We start from the raw sequence: 16,635 nt of genomic DNA, 5'->3' as shown, positions 1-16,635 counted from the left end.
GTACAAGGCTGGTGAAACCCACAGAAACAGTTGGCCTGAACAAGGAGCACATCGACCCCAGATGCTGTCTGGGAGGCCAGTACTGACTGATCCAGACCCCTGAACATGGATGTCAATGAGGAGGCCTCTGTACTGCAGGGAGCCTCTGGTAGTGGATCAGTGTTTTTCCCTGGTGTAAGAAGGGACTCTGAGAAACCATCCCATATGAAGGGATGCACTCTCACCCTGGACACATGGGGAAGGGCCCAGGCCCCGCTCAGGATGATGTGGTGGACTTTGCTGTGAAGCCCCCGTTGAGGGCCCTACCCTGCCTGGAGAGTGGAGGGTGGATGGGGTCGTGGTTAGGGGAGGAAGGAGGCAGAAGGAGAAGGGATTGACATATGAAAAAAACTTGTTCCTAATTTGAACTAATAAAAAGAAAATTAAAAAAGAAATCTTCCCATATGAAACAACAACAACAAGAACAGAATAAATAGAGAGAAATTCAATGCAATTCCTCTAAAATCACGAACAAGACAAGGCTGTCCACTCTCTCCATATCTCTTCAATATTGTCCTTGAAGTTCTAGATGGAGCAATAAGACAACAAAAGGAGATCAAGGGAATACAAATCAGTAAGGAAGAAGTCACACTCCCACTATTTGTAGAAGATAGGATAGTCTATATTAGCGACCCGAAAAACTCTACCAGGTAACTCCTACAGCTGATAAACACCTTCAGCAAAGTGGCAGGATAAAAGATTAACTCAAAAACATCTGTAGCCCTACTATATACCGATGACACATTGGTGGAGAAGGAAATCAGAGAAATATCCCCCATTACAATTGCCACAAACAACATAAAACACCTTGGGGTAATACTAAGCAAAAACATGAAAGACCTGCACCATTAGAATTTTGAGTCTCTAAAGAAAGAAATTAAAGAAGATACCAGAAAATGGAAACATCTCCCATGCTCTTGGATAGGTAGGATCAACACAGTAAAAATGGCAATCTTGCCAAAAGCAATCTACAGATTCAATGCAATCCCCATCAAAATCCCAACACAATTCTTCACAGACCTTGAAAGAACAATTCTCAACTTTATATGGAGAAATGAAAGACCCAGGATAGCCAAAACAACCCTGTACAATAAAGGAAATTCTGGAGGTATCACCATCCCTGACTTCAAGCTCTATTACAGGGCTATAATCCAGAAAACAGCTTGGTCTTGGCACAAAAATAGACAGGTAAACCAATGGAATATAGTTCAAAACCCTGATATTAACCCACACACCTGCCAACACCTAATTTTTTGATAAACAATTCCAAATTTATATTATGAACAAAGAGAACATCTTCAACAAATGGTGCTGGCATAACTGGTTGCAGACATGTAGAAGACTGCAGTTAGACCCAAGCCTATCTTCTTGCACAAAATAATGTCAAAATGGATCAAAGACCTCAACATAAATTCAACTACACTGAACCTATTAGAAGACAAAGTGGGAAATACCCTTGAATTAATTGGAACAGGAGACTGCTTCCTGAACATTAATTACACTAGTTGCGCAGACACTGAGGTCAAAAATTGATAAATGAGACCTCCTGAAACTGAGAAGCTTCTGTAAGGCAAAGGAGATAGTCAGCAAGACAAAACAGAAGCCCACAGACTGGAAAAAGACATTCACCAACTCCACATCTGACAGAGGGCTGATCTCCAAAATGTACAAAGAACTCAAGAAGCTAGTCTCCAAAACACCAAGCAATCCAATTAAAAAGTGGGGTATAGAACTAAATAGACAATTCTCAATAGAGGAATCTGAAATGGCTGAAAGACACATAAAAAGTGTTCAACATCCTTAGCCATCAGGGAAATGCAAATCAAAACAACTCTGAAATACCATCTTACTCCTGTCAGAATGGCCAAAATCAAAAACACCAATGACAGTTCACGTTGGAGAGGATGTGGAGAAAAGGGAACACTTCTCCACTGCTGGTGGGAGTGCCAACTTGTACATCAACTTTGGAATTCAGTATGTCAACTCCTCAAGAAAATGGAAATCAGTCTACCACAAGATCCAGAAATTCCACTCATAGGCATATATCCAAAAGAAGCACATTCATACAACAAGGACATCTGTTCAATGATGTTCATAGCAGCCCTATTTGTAATAGCCAGAAACTGGAAGCAGCCTAGATGCCCCTCAACTGAAGAACATATAGAGAAAATGTGGTACATTTACACAATGGAGTACTACTTAGAGGGAAAAAAATGGAATCTTGAAATTTGCAGGAAAATGGATGGAACTTGAAGAAGCCATTCTGAGTGAGGTAACCCAATCCCAAAAAGACAATTATGGTATGTACTCACTCATATGCGGATTTTAGACATAAAGGATTACCAGCCTACAATCCACACTGCCAAAGAAGCTAATAAACAAAGAGGACCCTAAGAGAGACATGCATGCTTCCCTGGAGAAGGGGAAAGGGTCAAGATCTGCTGAGAAAATTGGGAGCATGGGAAGAGGGGGGGAGGGAGTTAGGAAAATGAGAAGGGGAGAAGAGGAGTGATGCAAAGGACATGAGGGAGCAGAAAGGTTGAGTCAGGGGAAGAATAAATGATAACAAGAATGGAGATATCACAATAGAGGGAGCAGAAAAAAATGAGTCAGGGGAAGAATACATGATAACAAGAATGGAGATATCGTAACAGAGGGAGACATTTTTGGTTTACAGAGAAATCAGGCACTAGGGAAATGTCTGGAGATCTATAAAGATGACACCAGCTAACAATCTAAGCAACAGAGGAGAGGCTACCTTAAATGCCCTCCCCTGATAATAAGATTGATGACTAATTCATATGCCATCCTGTAACATTCATCCATCAGCTGCTGAAAGTAGAAGCAGACACCCACAACTAATCACCAAACTGAACTGGGACCCAGATTCAGAGAAGGACAAGTGAAGAGCACAGGGGTCCAGACCAGGCTGGTGAAACCCACAGAAACAACTGACCTGAACATCGGAGAACTCTTGCTCCCCAGACTGATAGCTGGGATACCAGCATGGGACTGTCCGATGCAGACCCCAGGAACATGGGTTTCTGTGAGGTAACTTCGGAAATCTACGGGACCTCCTGTAGGAGTTCAGTACTTATCCCTAGCATAAGTGTGGAATTTGGGAGCCCATTCCACATAGAGGAATACTCCCTGATCCAAGATACATAGGGGTGGGCCTCGGCCCTATATTAATAATACAATAGACTCTGATGACACCCTATGGAAGGCCTCACCATCCAGGGGGAGAAGAAAGCATAGGTGATAGATAGGGTTTTAGTTGGGTGGAGGTTGTAGGGGAGGACAGGTAGGAGAAGGGAACTGAGATTGTAATGTAAAACAATCCTATTTCTAATTCAAATAAAAAAGATGAAAAAATTTCATAGTAATTTGAAAATAATCTACAACACTGTCAAAGCATTTTACACACATGTAACATACTTGAAGTACTCTTTCATAACTGAAGAAATATTACTTGCTTTCTCTATGTATTAAATGTGTGGTAGCCAAGCAAACATGTTAAGGGGGTGCACCTTTATCCAGATGTGGCCAAAGGATGCTCAAACATGATAAAGCGACTATGTAAGTGTCACCAGCCCTCTACCTCACAAATGAGAAGGATCAGAGAAGAAAAAATACATTAACTCTGACACTGTCCTTCTTTTAAAAATGTTGATTTTTCTCTGAAGTATTTAAGAGATTGAAACCCTCACATTATTAAGAAACTTACTGAAGTTCATTAAACTTAGGAGTTTGGTGTGGCATTTAGAAACAGTTCATAATTTCATTTTACCACCCAATAACTTATTTTCATTATATTTCTCTCAAAGTTAAATCTTTTTTGTGTACCCATACACACATCTTCCTATCTATAAAACATTGCAAAGATAATTAGAGATGACAAGAATGACTTTTATTCTTTTTATTATCTTTAGTTCTGAGAACAAAAGATGTTTAATAAATCAATAAATGGATTTTCACATTGAATCATATTGCAGTTTTAAAGATATTATTGCAGAACTAAAGTGTGTTGAACAATAACACATATTTGGAGTTTGAAAGTAGGAATATTAATGGTTTGATGGTTGTGGGAGAAGTTTGGGATTAGCTTCATGGCTGGATTATGTTTGAAAATCCCCAGGCGATTTTGACAAATCTCAACTGAGCTAAGTTTCTTAACTACATGAAAAATCATTAATTTAAAAGCAAATGTTTGTTTTGGGTCTGATGTTAGAAGAGGCAATAAAAATAGAATTTTATATGTGCACTTCTTATTTAAACAAAGACCAATATGGTTGATATTTTACTATTTGTTTCAGAAATTGAGTGTGCCACGTTTTGGGACCCTACTCCAAGAAAGATATTTCTCTCATTCTTATAAGATGATTAAGTGTAATTTTTCCATATCCTATAGATCTTGTTTCAAATGACTGAAAATACTCTGTTAGAGAATACATGGATGCCTTCAACATTCTTTGTTTATATAACCTTGTCTACTCAGCTCTCAGTCTCTCTCTTTTCAATGGTGTAGACTATATTTCTACACAGAGGTATATTGCTATAGGTAAATGGTTAGTTAAATCTCTGATTCCTTTAGACTTCTTTACTTATATCACCTTTTTCCTTCCTTCTTCTGTACTTACTTCTATCCTCCTCTATAGAGACTCCCTGTTCCATTTCTCTAAGCTGGTCACTTGTAGCTGGCTATTCTCCTATCTATTGCTTCCCAAACCCTCTATCCTGGAAACAATACACTTTATTTTCCGAGTTTCTGCAGTTACTACAGACTATGTATTCATATTTGAATATCTGAAGCTAGGAGTCTCTAATATGAGAGAACATGCTACACTTATCTTTCTGTATTCAGATCCTCAATTAATATGACTCTTTCTAGTTCCATCCATTTACTTGCAAAATTTATTATTTCATTTTTATTTATAGGTAAACAGTATTCTACATTATATATGTACCACATTTCCATTATCCATTTATCACCTGGTTCCATTTCCTAGCAATTGAGAATAGAGCAGCAATTAACATGGCTGAGCAAGTATCTGTAAAATAGTGTGTTTCATCATTTGTGCATTGCCAAAGAGTCATATAGTTGGGTAATATGGTAGAATTATTTTTAGCTGTTTTAGAATTCTTGATCATGTGTTCTTTAGTGACTGCACAAGTTTGCAAACCCACAAATCGTAAATGGATGTTTCTTTTTCTTTCAGTTATTTCCATAATTTGTTGTAGGTTTTTCTGTTTATCTTTGCTATACTGACTCTGGTAGGATGAAATCTCAATGCCTGGTAGAATTCTGATGTCAGTTCATCCTGACCTGAACATATGCTTCCAAGATCTTTTTGTTATTATTCTTTCAGTTTCCTCCTTTATTATATGTAGGGTGAGACTGTAACCATGCCTCTTAAGGGCTGGCTACAGGTGTGCCTGAGGTGTGCCTGGGGTGAGGTCAGAATGATGCATAATTGGTTTTTAAGGGGGTGCAAAGACATGGGGGGCCTTCTCTCTGGCCTGGCTGCCTTGTACTCCCTTATGGACTATGGATTGCCAGCTCTCGTTATAATTATAGGTCTGTTTAGGTTGTTCACTTCACCTTGTTTTAATTTTGGTAGTCTACCTGAATCTAGAATATCAACTTTTTCTTTTAAGTTTTATAGTTTACTGGAATTTATGTTTTGGGAATACTGTCTTAGATACTGTGTATTTCTTTAGTGTTTATTGTAATATTTTACTGTTCATTTATGATTCTGCTAATTGCATCCTCTATATTGGTTAGCTGGAACAAGACTCTGTTATTTTTCTTTATCTTCTAAAAGAACTAGATCTTGCATTCATTGACACTTTGTATTGTTTTGTTTTTATTTCATTGGTTTCTGCTCATATTTTGTGTGTGTGTGTGTGTGTGTGTGTGTGTGTGTGTGTGTGTGTGTGTGATCTACTGGGTTGGGAACTGGTACTTCCTTGTTTTCCAAGTTTTTGAGTCACATCATTAAACCATTTATTTGTATTTTTTCTTTGATTTTTTTATATAGGCAGCTAGAGCTATAAATTCCCATTGTAAAACTGTTTTCAATGTGTGCTAGATGTCTTTTTTGTGTTGTATTTTTTATTTAATTATAGGAAGGTGGGTTTTAAGTTTCCTTTTTTGTCATTCACCCATTCACCATTCAGTCATGAGTTGTTTAATTTTCATGAGTTTGTTTACTCACTAGAAATGATTGGTTGCCAATTTTAAACATTATTACATTGTGGTCATGTAGGATGCATGCAGTGATTTCAATCTTTTCTAATTTGTAACGATGTTTTGTTTCCCAAGATGTGGTCTAATATAGGAAAGCTCCAATGAGCTGCAGCCTAGAATGTATATGCATTGGTGATGGGATAGAATATTCTATAGAATAATGAGTTCATTTGAATTATAAATCAAATAATTCTGATGTTTGTTTTTTTCTAGATGATTTTTCTATTGAATGGTTTGTGATATTGAAATTACTTTCTATTAGTAGATAGAAGTCAATCCATATCATTAGATTTTACTTTACTCTTTCTCCATGTCTTCTCTAAAACCTTTTAGTTATTTGAGTTCATGATTGTTCTTTTAAATCATGTGTCCTGGAATTAATCTATGTAATTATATCAGCAAACATCTACAGGAATGGTAGCTTTTGTATAGAACATAGTGAATTTTTCTTTCACATTGTTGGTATTTTTGTGATGAGATCTGGGCACTCAGCCTTCTTGTTTTAGTCCTGAATTTGCCTTGGACAGAGTTCATTGGTGAAAAAGCAAGGACATTGGTCTAGAGTTTGGAAATGGCTTTGGGGGAGAGATGCCAGGTGAACAGAAGGGACTGGTTTGACATATAGAATATACTGCCTGATCTAACCATGGAGTATGGACAAAGATTTGGCTTAGTGCAAAGGTTAGGTGGGCGTGGGAGGGTTCTATGGTTTTGAGGTAGATAAGAAACTTTCTGACCCAAACATGGTATGGTACAGGCAAGGAAGGTCTTTCTAGTCTGATGCACTGTTGTGGGACCCAGGGTATATCTGAAAGGTTTCAGAAAAGATTTGGTCATAAAATTCATCTTGCTTGGCCCTAAAGAAAGGGTCTGGGTACCAAGTAGTAAAGTATTTGGAAGCTGGACAGAAGAGTCCTGTGAGTGGTTACAAGTAGAGTGGGTCCTGGTGGAAGCATAAAACTTGTCTTTGTCAGACTTGAGAGGACACTGATTTTGAGACCCAGGATAGAAATGACAGGTTATGGCAAAATGGGGTAGGTGGTCAGGTGTAATCACTTGGCTAGATCCTGTAGAATGATATAGGATGACTGGGTACCTGGGTACCTGCAAGGAGGGCAGGTCCTGGCAGAAGACTACAGGTGGGCTATGGCAAACGTATGGTGGTCAGAGTAGACCAGAATACAAGATGTGGTGCTTAGACTAGACCCTAGAGGACTATATGAGTGGACTGAGTATTGAGTCAATTCTCTCTTTTTGCTATGTATATTTTTCCTTAGCAATCACATCTGCTCTCTTAATTAACAAAATGGAGAGTTGTAAGTCTAGGTCCAATGTTTAAGAACTTGCTTTAATGACTTAGTAAAATAACACCAAATACGAGGGATCTAATAATAAGCAATTGGGAATATATTTCTACTACATTTCTTTGTCAACTCATATTTGATACATTATTCAGAAACATTTGTCAAAAATAGTTTGGGGATCACTAACTTTGAGACAGGGATCTCACACTCATTGTCTTGCTGTATTACACCATCAGAATCAAACACACAACTTTTCTGACGGCATTTCTAATGGTTATTTCCTTTGTAAGTCAATAAACACGTTATTGGTTGGATCTATATATGATGAATCTTACTTAGACTTCATAATGAATTCTTAAATGAAATGCACATCTTGAAATAGGATACAAAAAAATGCAATTCATTAAACCCATTCTTTAATTTTACAACTAAAACTTTTTGGTTAATACATTTATTTTGTAGTTTTCAAGTTGACTTAAAGCAGAATAATCCTTGTTACTAAAAATATCACTGATTTCAAGTTCATAAGGCTATGATAAAGGACCATAACCAAAAGCAACTTTGAGAGGAAAATGGTTTATCTCAGGTTACAGTACATCATCAAAGGAAATCAAGGAAATAACTCAAACAGGGTAGAAACCTAAAGGCAGAAGGTGATGATGAGGCAGGCCATGGAGAACTGTTTACTTCCTTCTCAAGCTGGTTCTTATACACCCTAGAAACATATGCCCAAGGGTGGCACTACCCACAGTGTGTTGTGACTTTCCACATCAATCACTAATCAAGAAAATTCCCTACAGACTTGCCTACAGGAAAATATTATGGAAGCATTTTCTTAATTAAGGGAAACTTTTCACAAACAATTCTAACATGTGTCAAATTGATAATAAACTAACATGGATTCCATTTTTGTTTCAGAAATCCTTCTGAAACAAAATTCGTTGGGGACATAAAATAATTCTATGGACAGACACATAAACTCTGCTTTCCAGGTGGATAAGTGATGAGTGCAAGGAAGTTCCTGTCTTGTGGAAGTCTTTGTCTTCTAAACTCCCTTTTTCTTTACAGATTCCTATGACATCTAAATTTTATCCTCGCCATCCAATGTGTATGTGCTAGTTACGTGTGTTTCCTTTTTCTTTAACAAGAGTTTCAGAAAATTAGTTTTCAGCAGTGTCTATATCCAAAACATGTATGTGTGGAATTGACAGTTCATAAATCTGTACTTTTGGAAATTAATATTTGAAGATGATTCCATAATTTTCCTTCAGTATTCCATGAGTAAGAAAAGTGTGTACACTTGTTACTAGTGCCACTAAATCTGTCTGTATGAACTGGCTTTTTCTAAGGATGACTGTCTTACGCCAAAATGATGCCCCCTTTACTGAGAGTCCCTGACTGAAAAGATAAATGCTGTGGGATCCAAAAAAGTCACTTGCTACAACCTGAGACAATTTTAAAGGTTCCTCCCAGATACTTGGTATGTCATGGGATGACCAGAAATGTTTGCTGCCATTTACTACATTTTAATTCCTCTCTCCCCAGCCCATACGCTACTTTACATGACAGCATAGTTACCATAATTACTTCCTAATAATCCAACATAGAGTACACATACATCTTAGATTCCAATTTATTGTAGAAACTGTCTTAAAAGAAGAAAGCAAGCCCGTGATGTGACAATGGAATCATAGCTTACAATGGAAGGTAATAGACTAGTAGCCAGAAAAAAATTTTAGAAATCTGATCGGGTAAGAACAGAGTGTATTAACCAGTGATTAGAACCTTGAGGCTGGGAAGTAGACTCAGTGGATAAAGCATATTACAGGCTAAATATAATAAGGATAAAAATCTATTAAATGATTTCACATCTTGTTGGCCTATCTTTAAATTAGGTTTTATATTTTACCACAAGTTAAACATAGTCTTCTAAATAATACTGTAGCATTATGATATACACTTTTTATGAATGGTGACATATTTGTTAGAAGTTAATGAAAGATAAAGTTTTCTAAAGATTGCTATAGTTTTCTGGGTGAGGCTATTTCACTGGAAAAGAGCCATGCCATTTGCTGCTGTATTAGACCTCTGACCACATTAGAATGGCACCAAATTCTTCATAAAATTTTTGTCATGCAACATCATTCCTTTAAATGACCTACCTTTAAAATACTAATTTTCCCACGTGCCATCTGTCCAAATAGAGTTGGCATCTTATGAAAAAACTGACAGCAAAGTTTATAAATCAATCCCACGGTTTCTCTTAGATACACAATCAAAGATCTGTTTCCATTGAAATAGAAGAATGTGGGTCCCATATATTTCCTTTTTCACACAGAATTCCCAAAATACATGATTGAACTCTATTGTCAAAAAGAAAGTAAAACAAGGCAACTTTCAAAACTGGCACATTTTAATGCACTGTTTCTACAAAAGTTCAAATTTTGCAAACATCTGTTGCATGGGACAATGACCGAAAAATGTATAACAAGCTAGGCAGACACAGCCTCAAAGTAGAAAAGCACATTGCCATGTCTGTATCTGATCAAACAGAAAGCAGCATCCAAAAGCTCTAGTATGCTCATAAGGGTGACTCTTTTCACAATGACTTTATGAATCTGAAACACAACAAAGATGCTGATGTCTCAGGAGACTGTGAAGTTTTTGAAGCTTACAGCCTCTAACTCTTGTTCATTTTCACAAGAGTGGAGCATTTCTAATGATTCCCAAGAATATAAACTCCTTGGAAATAGGGATCAAACTAGAGAGTCCTGCTGATCGTTAAACATCATAATCTAAATATACATGGAATTAAACTTAACTGAGTGTGTAAGCTGAAGTTCCATGAGCATGGAGACTATTCTATATTCAATCCTAAAAGTTATCATTAAGTAATATATAAATTATCATGTGTTCTGTAATGAAAATGTGTGAAATTTACTTTCAACCACATCTTGTCTAAGATTAGAGTTGGATTTCACAGTAATAACAACTTTATCTAGATATTAAATATCCACAACTTAATGTTAACTTAAGTGTCAACTTCAAGGATATATAGACATGTTCTATCACATTTTGGAAAATGTTCTATATGAAATTAGTTTTAGAATACAATAAATATTTCTCACACTGATGCATTGTCACTGTAAATTTGCTATAAACTTTAGGCTGGTCACTAATACTGTAATCCTGTAAATCAAGAAGAATAAATTGGTATGACTACAGTCTCACTGTGTACAATGTCCATCTGCATTACAACAATATAAGACGTTGAATTAGGCCATATTGCCAGAGTTTGTAAAGAAATAACTCTACCTTAATCATATCATAGTAAAAGTTACTAGGAATGATTTTAGGTTGTTATATAGACAAAATCACTGATAAATAGTATAAGTATCATATAATGTTCTTTCCTATTATACACATTTATCTATTATCTATTACATTTAATTCACATGGGGCTTTATTAGGATTCATAGATAATCAGCATTGAGGCCAAAAGTGAAAACATTTGAAGTAACATTGGTATAGATTGGACAGGTTCAGCCTTAGTCCTCCTGAGATTGGTGTCAATAACAAAACTGTGTCTTTCTTCTAGGAAAAGGGTTTGTTAATTTATTCCATCCAGTCAAGGTCAGGAAATAACAGAGTTACACTTGTACAGAAACAACTAAGGGATTCACATAAACTTGAAGTCCAGGGGACTTTCTAAACTAATATTTTATTCCACAGAGGTTTCACAGAGGTTCACTGCATTGCTTAAAAAGGTAACTTCTTAAATCTCACAAAAGGATTTAGATTGGAAAGCTCCAAAACCTAGGCACATTTAGCTGTTTTTCTGTCCTAACTTCTAAAGTTCATGATGTTCAATCAGGGTTAGAGCGGAAGGAAATTTCCTTTTCAGCAGGATAAATGCAATCAGTTTAATGAAATCTTCCAAGAGACAAGAAAGAGATAAAGAAATTATTTGCTCATTATGCAATTTAAAAGGGGACTTAAGACCTATGAAAACAACACTAATTAAACCATATCATTTGCCTACTTAGAGCCCTAAAGCAATGAATCCCACCTAGCAAAATATGTAAGTCATGTATATTGACTGAAGGTGAAACAGAGATAACTTTTTGTATGTGGTAAATATGCTTCCTTTGTTCTTTACCTATGATGATTTACAATGTTAAGGTCATACAGGAAATATAAACTCAAGGCAAGATAGATCACTGAGCAAGGCCGACAGAAACTTTTCCTTTGTAACTTACTAGTGTATAAACAAATGAAAATAATCTCAATGACCTCATTTTAATGGAACTATTCATAAGTCCAGTTGTAGCAATGTTTATAATATAAAATGCTGGCTTGACAACAGAAAAGAGGGACTTTTTGTTGTTGTCTTTTTGCTAGATTTTCCCAATTAGTCAAACAGATGAACTCAGAGGGATGCAAGAATTTAATCACTGTTCAGCAGTGCCTTGGGATCCATCCATATCCCTGGGAAAGGTTCTGATTGATCATGGTGATCACGTGATGATTGTTTCCAAAGATCCCAATGTAATGGATAAGGTGTGTGAGACTGAAATCCAAGAAGCCAAAAAGAAATGGGGTGTTTATTTCTGACTGAGATATGGAAAACATTTTTCCTAGAGGTAAAGAGATCAAGTGGGCAAGATGGTTAATCAGTTCTATGTGAAATATAGTGTGCTGCAGTAAAAATAAAAATTTATATTTTTCCCTTATTTTATATGATGATCTATATTTAAATTATGAATAAAGAAAGTTTGAAATATGAAAGTTCCACAAGCTTTTAAAAATCACAATATGATGTAAGTGATATGAATTTAAGTAATGCCAGGAGGCTGGCTTCCTGCCACATTTATTAATTAAATAGAAAACAAAATTGTGTAATAGGAAAACATTTTTAAAACATTTCCATTGGAAGTCATATATATATAATATATATATATATATATATATATTGTGTGTGTGTGTGTGTGTGTGTGTGTGTGTGTGTGTGTGTTTATGTGTATATACTTTGTTTATCCATGTCTTCACCTATGAGAAAATTATGTCAATAATTCAGTATGTAGGAAGAATTCATAGATTCTATATAATTTTTAAAACTACTGCTTTGCTGAATATTAATTTTGGAAGAGATGACTGGTATCTTAAATTCCCATATATAGCAGCAAAACATTGATACTGACAAAAAGTACCAATAATTAAAAAACAGAGCATTTTTGATTGCTTTTATTTATAGTATTGTGCATAATGGGTGTTATTTTCCTTTGTAAATCTAATATTATAAAAGTGTGTGTGTGTGTGTGTGTATGAGAGAGAGAGAGAGAGAGAGAGAGAGAGAGAGAGAGAGAGAGAGAGAGAGAGTATATGATTGTAGATGACTGAGGAAATTAGAAGAGGCTGTCAGATCTCTTGGAGATAGAGTTACAAGAGCTTTGAGCTGTCTCAAACACTGCAAACTCAATTCCTCTTCAAAAACAGCAAGAACTCTTAACCACTGAACCATGGCTCCAGCCCTTCCTTTGTATTTGAAGGTACTGTGATGACTCATCAATGTCAAAAGAGCACAGTTCCTATTTGAAAACACTTGGCTGCCAAAATTAAAATATTGGGCAAGAATTGTCTGCATTTCCTTCCAGTAAAACTAACACTTAACCTGTCTTTGTCTTATCACAGTGTTATTTGAGAATAATCTGTACCACAGTACATTCAGATAACTTTCTACACAGGAATCACTTGACTGCAAACCAAAGAAATTCTGCAGCCCAGACATGATCTTTGTATTTAATATGTAAGTGTGGTGCCAAGAAGCTGTTTTCAAATGTAACTTACAATATAATTTATAAAGAATAGTACTTTGTATAAATTAATATTTCTACATATTAATTCTACATACTGAAATAATAGAGAATCAGCACTGTCAGCATTAATACAGTACTTTATACTTCATTTCTATTCTGAAACCATTGTCAAATGTTGTGTTCATTCTAATGGTTTCTACATGCTTCTGTGTATATAGAAAAAATATAGCATACAGTTTGAATCTTGAAAACCAAATATTTTAAGATTTGTACCCAATCACATCTTTGCTTCATACTTTTTCCAAATATAGAGGAAAGTCAGCAGTATCTGCATCACTTGGGAGCTTGTTAGAATCTGAATATCCAAGGTGGCTCTCAGTAAGCTGTTTTGTAAGCCCTCAAGACACTTGGGATACATACAGTTTTGGGGGATCCAGGGCTCTGGGATAATTGGACTGAGATCAGTGCTGTAGAATAATTGGACTAACACCTTGGGATATCTCCCACATTCAGGCTGGTAGATCTTCAGTGGGAAAATGAACCTGGTGATACTTAGCCAGGCTGCACAGATCACAGCCCTCTTTTCTTAACCAGGGCTAACAGTTATAAAGCCAGTGTGTGTGTGTGTGTGTGTGTGTGTGTGTGTGTGTGTGTGTGTGTGTTTACTCAATTGTCAGGTCATTATATCTATGTATTCTCTACCGGAACCTAGAGAGTTCTCTAATTCTTATACTTCAGGATGGTCTTTAAAGCAACTAGGTAACCTGTAAAGATAAATTCTCTGGCAGGAGGAATCTGACACTTCTCTGTACACCTAATTGTTCAGAAAGATTAGCCAGCTTTTACTCCTATTGGAAATAAATATAAGGAAACTGGAGGCCACTTGCAGCCAGAAGCCCACGGGGGGTGGGGGGAAATGAAAGTTATGCTAATATTATGTGGAAGATGCTATTCTGACACTGTTTTCAGATCTGCATCGAAAACATACTTTATGTTGCCTGTTTTTATTTAGTCTCTTTCACTCATAATTTGAAAGGTAGTATAAAAAAAAATCAATTTTCCTTCTGCCACTTGTTTTACTGTCCTGAATTGTTATTGCCTTGATTGACAACAACACACTAAAGATAAATACTTTCTTTCCCAAGACTATTCCATCCTTTGGCTATTTTAACTATGCTGGCCTAACTGTATTCAGGGACTCTGAAATGAGTGAGTGAGACAATAGCAGCTTAGAAGATGAAATCAGTAATGTCTCCCTGTGGAGGTTTGATGAGCAATGTCTCCCATAGCTCACATATGGAGAACATCACGGGGACCGGGTCTCAAGACTTCATAGCCATGCCCCACTTTGAGTTAGTGACCTATGCTTCATTTTTGTCTTTGAAGGTCTGATCTCACAGCTGCCTGCTCCTGCGCAGTGCCTGCCATGTGCTGCTATGCCTCAACTCCCTGATCAGCTCTTCCCCCACTAGAACACTACCCCCCAATAAACTCTTCCTTGCATTATCACAACAGCAGAAAAGTAACTGACACAAGTTGGCCATGTCGTTTGGGGGAAGAACATGGAGGACTTTGGAACTTCAGCCTAGAAGAGAAACTGGAAACTCTAAGCAGAGCCTAAAGGGCCACCATAGTAGTGAACTAAGACAGTGGTGCTGAGAGCTAAGCAGACTGCAGAGGCCCCATCCAAGAGTTTTCAAAAGTGAGATGTTTGACGTAACAGGGCTAAAGGCTATTCTTGTGATGGTTTGGGAAAGAATATGGCTGCCTCCTTCCTTTGTCCAAAGAACTTGCCAGAGGCTAAATTAAAATATAATGTGCTATAGTGGGAAATTACCAATACGGAGTCAGGTAGATATATAAGGGTATTTAATAGGGAAAAGCCTTACTTACAGAGTGGTCTAGCCAGCCGGCTTGGCAGCAGTCTGTATGCAAGCCCAAAAGTGAAACCGAAAGAGCAAACGCAGTCACACTATGTCACCCTGACCACGCCCTCACAAGCATGGTCAGGCACACCTGGAGCCAGCCACTAAGTAGGCATGGCTACAGCTTCCACTACAATTCCCCTTTTAGTCTAAAAGAGGATTAAAACTTAACAGTGTAAAGTATCCAAAATTAACAATCATAAAGGTGAAATATAAGAAGATACAACAATCTGCTTAACTATCTATTTTAACTAAATCCTAAAGTCTTCTGAAAGAGGTGTCCAAGCCTGAACAACTCCTTCCAATCCCAACCATAAATAATAGGAAGCTATCCGTAACTAGGTATATATATACTATCCTAAGTGACAACAATGGGGGAAGAGGGCGTAGCATCCTCCAAGTTACTTCCTGCTGAAATGGGATGACGATAGCCTTGTGAGGTCCCATAGGAAGAAAATATTAGTGTAGTGAATGTCTTGAATGGATTGCATCCAGTCCATGCTAGATGGGATTCATTTGATTGAAGATATTGCTTGAAATCCTCAACTTGATTGAAGTCAGTACCCGAAGCTCTGGCCAGAGTGTCAGTTGAAATGGAGCAAGTTGGATCCACTGCAGTCGAGGAGGTGTGGCCCATTTTCTTTCCAGGGTCATTGGCTGTGTGGGACTCAAACATAAACAGTTAGCAGAGAATTGTTTGCTTGTGTATGTACATATGCTGGGGGATGCAACCATGAGAGCCTAACAATTATGAGTGGGTGTACACCTTGAGAGAAAGATCCAAGAAAAGACAAAGACAGTCCCTAAATTCTTCTTCTTTTATTCTGTATTACATCAATTGGCTTCTTGATACAATAGAGAAACACCAAAGTTTAGTAAAATAACATGCTTGGATTTTAGAGGAGGAAAGCCAAATCCACCTCTAAGTCCAGCATTGGTTTAATTGAATAGGGACTAGGAAATAAAGAGAAATAGAGTTTTTTGAGAGACAGCTGTACAGTTTACCAGATGGCACTTTCCTTTTGTTTGATGGTTATACCTACCTTTTCTTCTTAAGTATCTACCCATGCAGTGTCCTTTACCTTCTGAAGATGAGTTTTCCTGTGAAGACAAAAGCAAAACACTTCCCTTTCCTTTGGGAGGTTTCTATTTAGTTATGAGATATACCTTAGTAGAATGCCTGTCATTTGTCCTCGTCGAGAGGTTTTTTCCTTTTCCACTCGATTCTTGATCAACTTTGATGGTGTCCAAAGTTTTTCTTCTCCTCTAGAAATGAATGCAAAACTCCTACCCCAATGTAA

The sequence above is a fragment of the Cricetulus griseus genome, chromosome 2, assembly GCF_003668045.3.
Source record: "Cricetulus griseus strain 17A/GY chromosome 2, alternate assembly CriGri-PICRH-1.0, whole genome shotgun sequence".
NCBI classification, from domain to species: Eukaryota; Metazoa; Chordata; class Mammalia; order Rodentia; family Cricetidae; genus Cricetulus; species Cricetulus griseus.
Note: the sequence above shows the minus strand (reverse complement) of the source record.